The following is a 6,333-nucleotide window of genomic DNA, read 5'->3' as shown; positions in this document are numbered from 1 at the left end:
TCGCCTGGGGAAGACATGACAGGTGTGCAGGCCGAGGCCGAGGCCCTTTGTCAGGGGTGCTGTGGAGACATGATGGCAGGGAGAGGTCAAGAAAGTGACAGCCTGCGAGCTCCCGGCCCTGCGCTCCCCCGTCCCCAGGCACCTGCAGGCCCCGGGCTGACCCTAGGCATCGATCTGAGGAGAGCAGAACTTCAGGAATGGAGGGCAGCCCTGGAAACAGGACACTGAGTCCCGCCCACCCCGTCAGGAAGCAGGCATCGATCTCAGCCTGGAGCTGGCCCGCTGACGCTTCCCTCCTGCACAGCCTCTGCACGCGGCCTCCTCCCCGCGCCCCTGGAGCTGCAGCTGTCTGGAGGCCAGGGGGCAGCACCGGGGTGAAGGCCGCTCGATCCAATACCTTCTGTGCGTTGGGCGGGTGCTGTCCTGGCTGGGCCACTTTGGAGGCATCAGTGGTCCACATTCTCCCACTGTTTAAGCCCCTCTCCTGAGAACCTTACCCACACCTACCCATGCCCTCTACCATCTGCTTGCTGGAGGGATGGCTGGGACCACAGCCGGCTCAGAATGCAGGTGACCCAGGCCTGGCTGTGAGCTTTACTGTGATTGGTTGGGGGTGTGGACATGTGATCGAAGCCAGCCAAGGAGAACCGGCCCTAAGACTTTGGCTGGATCAGCTGGGACAGGAACTCTATGCCCAGGGGCTGCTGGGGACACCTTTGCCCCAATGTGGGCTGAGCCCACCTGAGAGGACCCCCCACCCAGAGGAAAGCAGAGGTGAGGGTGCAAGAAACAGACTCCAGACACGGCCTATGGGGCCCTTTAGATCCACCCCTGAACTTCGAGTTTTGCAACGGCAAAAATCCCTTTTGTAACTTGAGAGATTTTTGAGGTAGGTTCTAAGACTCCTCTCCATGCCCTCGAGGGGTTGCTGGTGGATGTAAGAAGACCAGCAAGGCCTCCACAAAGCCCCGCAAACTTCCCCAACCTCTCTTTCCTCTTCCTTGGCAGAACCGTGGGGGTAAAGGACTTGGTGCAGGTAAGGCCACCTGCTGCCCTTCCCGTTCACCTTCTCCCTTCCTCCAGAGGGACGGGGATGGCCTGCAGGCCCCAGGATGACAGGAATAAAGGGCAATAGAGGGAGCGAGGGAAGTCGCTTCAGCTCTCAGAGTTAAAAATAGCTTTCCCCAGGGAGGCCTCCCCGCTGGGATAATCCAGCCAATCACCAGCCCCTCCACCCCAGGTGGGCACTGCCCGCCTCTTCCCTGGCCTGCCCATCGAGATCGCCACGGATGGGGCCTCTGTTCCCAGGACCAGCCCCTCACCCCTCCATCCTACAAGGGGGCAGGGCTGGAGCCCTCTACCTCAGTCTCTTCTCTGAATTGGGCCTGACTCCAAAATAGATCTGTAAGGCCTGACAACGGAGAGTAAATTGGCCAAGACACCCTGTCTCCCCTTCCTCGCAGCCCCTCGCAAAGAATCAAGAGGCAGAATAGGGCCTATTACACGATCCTATTTATGTTAAGAAAAACTACAGATATATTTGCATCAGCAAAGCAAAAAACCTGGAGGTTTGGAGACTCTCCCCCTCATTCACTTCTGTGTGGAAGCAAATGTCTCCACCTGCTTCCTGAGTGCTCTGGGTTCAGGCCCACCTGGTGGGTCCCTGCCCCTGTGCTCTCCCCGCTGGACACCTCAGCAGGGGCTCAACCTCCACTCCGAGAAGCGAGAGTAGTTTGCACACTTAGGACAGGTGGGCTTCAGGGCTGGTTTTGCTTTGTTTTTTAACTTTGTGCAGAAAGCATTGATCACGTCAGCATTTTTTAACTCAAGTGATCTTGTAAATGTAATAAAGCGACGGGGTGGACAAAGCTCCCTGGTGTCCTGAGGTCCAGCTCCAGGGATCAGTCTGGGTGGAGGCTCCTATTTAAGGAGCACCACAGCCTGGGCTCTTCTCAGGGACGGGGGCCGAGTCGGGGGAAGGAGGAGACTGGGTTTCTGGGGCCTCGGCTCCTGCCTTCCCCGTCCAAGCCTCCGTTTCCTCTGCTGTAGAATGGGTACAGTGCTGCCCGAGTACGGTGCCTGGCGCTTGGGAGGCCCTCGGGGGATTCACTGGACGAGGGGACAGAGGACGCAGCTCTCCCGGGGACAGCGCCCGGACACGCCCAGCGCAGTGGGGGCTCCTGCGGCCTCCCTGGCGCCCCGCCCTCCCAGGCCGGGTCCCACACCTGCTCTGGGCGCCCACAGCCTCCAAGCCTGCCTACCCCTCACACCGGGGGCTCCTTGAGGCCAGAGGGGGCTTCTCCCCTCCCCCAACACGCCCCACTTCCAGCTTCCGTATCTCCCTCTCCGCCGGAATCGGCATCACCTCCAGCCTGGGTCACCTCCCTGCCTCAGCCCAGGCCCTGACATTTCAACCACGATCTGGCCACAGCTGGCCAAGTTAAGAAGACACATCCCTTGATGCTGGGAATTCATCCCACCGACGTGCTTGCACACGGGTACCGAGACGTACCTCGGAAGTTCCCGCTTGTAGTAGCAGCACTCTGCACTGCTCCCTGGAGAGGTCAGGACACCATGGCACCGGTGCGGCGGGCACACAGCTGTGGGGAGTGACGACTGGGCTCCATGAGGACAGAGGTCTGGTCTGTTGGCCACAAGACAGCACTTAGTAGCTGCTCAATAAATATTTGTTGAATGGATCTAACGAGGCAAATTCTTTAAGATATAGTGAAAAAGCACAATGCAGGACAGAGGGGATTGAATGCCATCATTGGGATTTTATTTAAGCAGGATATGTACACACACACACACACACCCTAGGGTGTTGGATAGAATCTTCTGGAAAGACACCAGAAACTGGCTCCCAAGAAGAGAATTGGGAGGTTAGGGGACAGGAGGGAGGCGAGCTGCTCTCTGTGAGTTCGTTGTGCCTTTACACCACCTTCAAGGGTTCCGTGCGCCTCCCCGCCACATTAATTCATTTAAAAAATAGCCCAGGGCTGAGGGGAGAGGGAGACTCCCCACGCTGGGGCTCTCAGCTGCCCAGGAGGCTGGTCCAGAAAGCCGTCCTGAACCCGCCCCCTAGCTCCTTCCCATGACCGGCTTCTTCCGCTCCAGACTCCCTGAGGAGCTGCCCGACCCCATCCTGTCTGTGGGATTAATAAACACTCTGTGATGACCTGAATCTCACAGAAGCTCCTCGGGGACAGCCTCGCCTAGTGCCAGGGGCCAGGAGGACCTGCTGGTCTGAGGGACGTGCACGGTCCCCCGGTGGTCTATAGCGTCCTGACACACCTTTGCCCCCCTGTTCCCTTGGCCCGGGGCGCCACCCCTACTGGCATCTTGGCAGTAGGTTCAGTGCAGGTCTCTGTTCAGAGCTGGAGGAATCCCTCCCAGCAGGCCGGCCCATCCACAGCACAGGGACAATCGTATCGCCTCCGTCTGAAGTCCATTAGCCTGCCTAGGGATGGGGAGGACAAACACAGAATCAGCTGCATATCCACGGAGCCCAGCCCAGCCCCAGGGAATGTCCCTCTGAACACAGAGGATTCAGTAACGACCACAGGTCCCGGGGTCAGACAGGCTTGGGTTAAAATCCTGACACCATCACTTACAAGCTGTGTGACCTTGGGCGAGTCACTTAACTTCTCTGTGCCTCAGTTTCTTCCTCTGCACAATGGGGACTATACTAGTGCCTGCCCTGCAGGGCTGTGGTGAGGATAAGATGCAGGAAAGCACTCACCCAGTGTCTGGCACAGTGCAAAGCCCCCATAAAGACCAGTGGTCATCACTTGTCGCCACCCATCACTGACTGCGGCATTACCGGTGGTGCTGCTCTTCCCGGCAGGGAGGGCGGGAGCACGCGAAATGTCAGGGATGGAACTCGGGGCCCGTGTGTTTGAATGGGAAGAGTATCACTATTTTTACCAGGCACAGCTGAAATTTACCATTCCCTTCAACTGTAAATTGAGGCAGCAAACGCTGGTATCAGCAGCAGCGCCTAGGACTTCATCACCAAGAAAAGTCACAGATGCGTTCATATCCCACTCTTGGTGTTACAGACCTCTGCAAATGTCATTTACATGCATCTCTGGCCCCAAATCATGGTTGGGATTAAATCTGCCACTCAACATTATCATCGATGCGTTCACAAAAAAGCACACATCGTACCATATCACATATGTGCTTTTTAGCCACTGTGACAACTGGCTCCTTTGGAATCCTGGGTGTTATTTGATGCATTTAAGGCCAAGATTCTGAGGAGGGGTCCGAGGCACAGGAATGGGCCAGAAGCCCCCAGAGGGACGGCACCACGATGGTGCTGGGCCCACCGACCACACTCCTGCCAAGACTCCACAACTCCAGTCCTAGGCCTGTGGCCACGTGCCTCAGAGCCCCAAGCTCACCCTTCCTTGATCTGGGCCTTGCACATCTATCTGCACAAGCTCCAGTGTCCCTATGCCCCTGCAGGGGGTCAGACCAAGAAGGGGATGTCTGAGCCCTGGGGTTGGGGGCCGGGCGGGGGTGTTGTCACTGGGGGTGCCCTAAGAGGCCTCACACATTCACTCCTGGCCTCGCCATTTCCGAGGCTTCCGGGGAGCCCTCCTCCCCAGCTGCAGGTCTCAGTCCCTCCCCGGCATCTGGGCCGAGGCTCCTGATGCCTCTGGCTACTCCAGAAGCCCCTGGAAAGCCAGCATCTCCAGCACCGGAAACTGGCTCTCAGAAGACGAGGCAGGGAGAGGGTCTGGGCGGGGGAGCCCCTCCCAATCCAGAGGCCAGGAGGATGCAGGAGCCGTCCACAATAAGGGGTTCTGGAAGGAAGCAGGTGGATTGTGGGGAGAAAGCAGCCCTCTCCTCAAATTCCCAACACAGGCGGCTCAGCTGAACATGGAGACCCAAAACCCCTGCCTCTTGGGGACGCCCAGAGACCTCAGGGTGTTTCAGCTCATCCCTGGGTCCCATACACTGAATTCTCCAGGCAGCCTCTCCACCCACATCTCCATTCTCCCACTTGGAGCATCTTGGCCATCTTACGCTGAGGGAAACCGAGGCACAGAGATGTGAAGTCCAACGTCACACAGGCACGAAGTAGCTGACTCCAGACTCGATGCTCAGAACAGCCGCACTGCTCGCTTCCCCGAGGAATGAAGTTTCAGGGTCCGAGCTCCCCCCAGTCCTCGGGTGCCTAAAGGTCCAGCATTACAGTATGAATGGGAGCGGGGAGGGCATTGGGGGCAGAGAGAACAGTAAGGACAAAGGGTTGGTGGTGGGGCCAGGCAGTGTGTGTGGAATCAGGGTCTCTTGGAGGCCAAAGCTCAGCCTCTTTCTGCTGAGTTCTTTCTGCAGAAGAGCGAGCAAGCTTTCCTGCGACCCTAGCAGCTCAAAGCCGGACACGGCTGCCGCAAGGGGTAGTGAGTGCCGTTATTACAAGAGGCGTGCAAGTAGCCAGGACCCTTCTGTCCTTGCGCAGCAGACTTCAGACGTCTGGACAGGGACTCTGGTCAACTTGTCTCGTGTGTGTGGGTGTGTCTGTGTGTCTCTGTGTGTGTCTCTGTGTGTGTGTGTGTGTGTGTGTGTGTGTAGCGGGACGTGGGGCGTGCAGAGATTGAGCCTGCCCATGCATGGCCACGAGGTCAGTGCCCAGAGCCGGGGCACCATTGTCCTGGGATCCCTCCCGGGCCTTCAGTCGAGCCAGGGCTTAGGCACAAAATGGGAGCACTGAGGGAAGCAAGATGCGGAATTCAGGGCTTTGTGTCAGCACATAGCTCACGCTGGCCGAAGCAGGCACTGCCCCCCACCCGGGCGCCCCAGCCTGGCTGGGGCCCCTTTCAGCCTCGCCAGTCTCAGGGGCTCTGAAGGCTGGGCACACCCCTACCCCCAGCATCATCTGAGGAGGGCAGAGGGAGACTGAGACAGGATTTCTGTCGTTTTGCTTTAGAAACCGTTTCGGTTTATGCCTGGCTGTGACATGCACACCCTTAGGGGTTTCTGTCTCGGGAAACACCTGGGCCACGAACCATTTCCAAATGGAAAAGACAGAGTTCCTGAAGGGGACACTGGGTTACGTGGGCAGCCACTTCCAGGCACTGGCCCTCCTGCCCGTCTGCAGTCACCACAAACCATTTCCAAATGGAAAAGACAGAGTTCCTGAAGGGGACACTGGGTTACGTGGGCAGCCACTTCCAGGCACCGGCCCTCCTGCCCGTCTGCAGTCTCCTCCTTGCAGGCTTGGGGTCTCAGGTGAGGGGCTGATGTAGGAGCTGTCTCCACCTGGCTCCCGGGGCTCGTGGGCTCTTAATGCCAGCCCTCGCCTGAGCCCTGGTCAGGGGCAGC

The 6,333-nt window shown here is 58.3% G+C and overlaps 1 long non-coding RNA gene across 2 annotated transcripts in view; it reads right to left on the bottom strand.

The window, feature by feature from the left end:
• Positions 1-2,757: 2,757 nt before the first annotated feature.
• The window catches only part of LOC309650920, a 41,870-nt gene continuing 38,294 nt past the window's right edge, over positions 2,758-6,333 (bottom strand). Inside the window, exons 5-6 of one of the 2 annotated variants that reach the window (XR_014257823.1) lie at positions 5,035-5,185; positions 2,758-3,460 (exon numbers count right to left, since the gene is read on the bottom strand). This is a non-coding gene — a long non-coding RNA (uncharacterized lncRNA). Of the gene's footprint in view, positions 5,186-6,333 lie in introns of both variants that reach the window. The other variant, XR_014257822.1, reaches the window with a different exon arrangement.

The sequence above is a fragment of the Balaenoptera physalus genome (assembly GCF_965194825.1).
Source record: "Balaenoptera physalus genome assembly, chromosome: 20".
In the NCBI taxonomy this organism is placed as follows: Eukaryota; Metazoa; Chordata; class Mammalia; order Artiodactyla; family Balaenopteridae; genus Balaenoptera; species Balaenoptera physalus.
The sequence above is the reverse complement of the archived record's forward strand: the minus strand, read 5'-3'. Positions and strand labels throughout refer to the sequence as shown.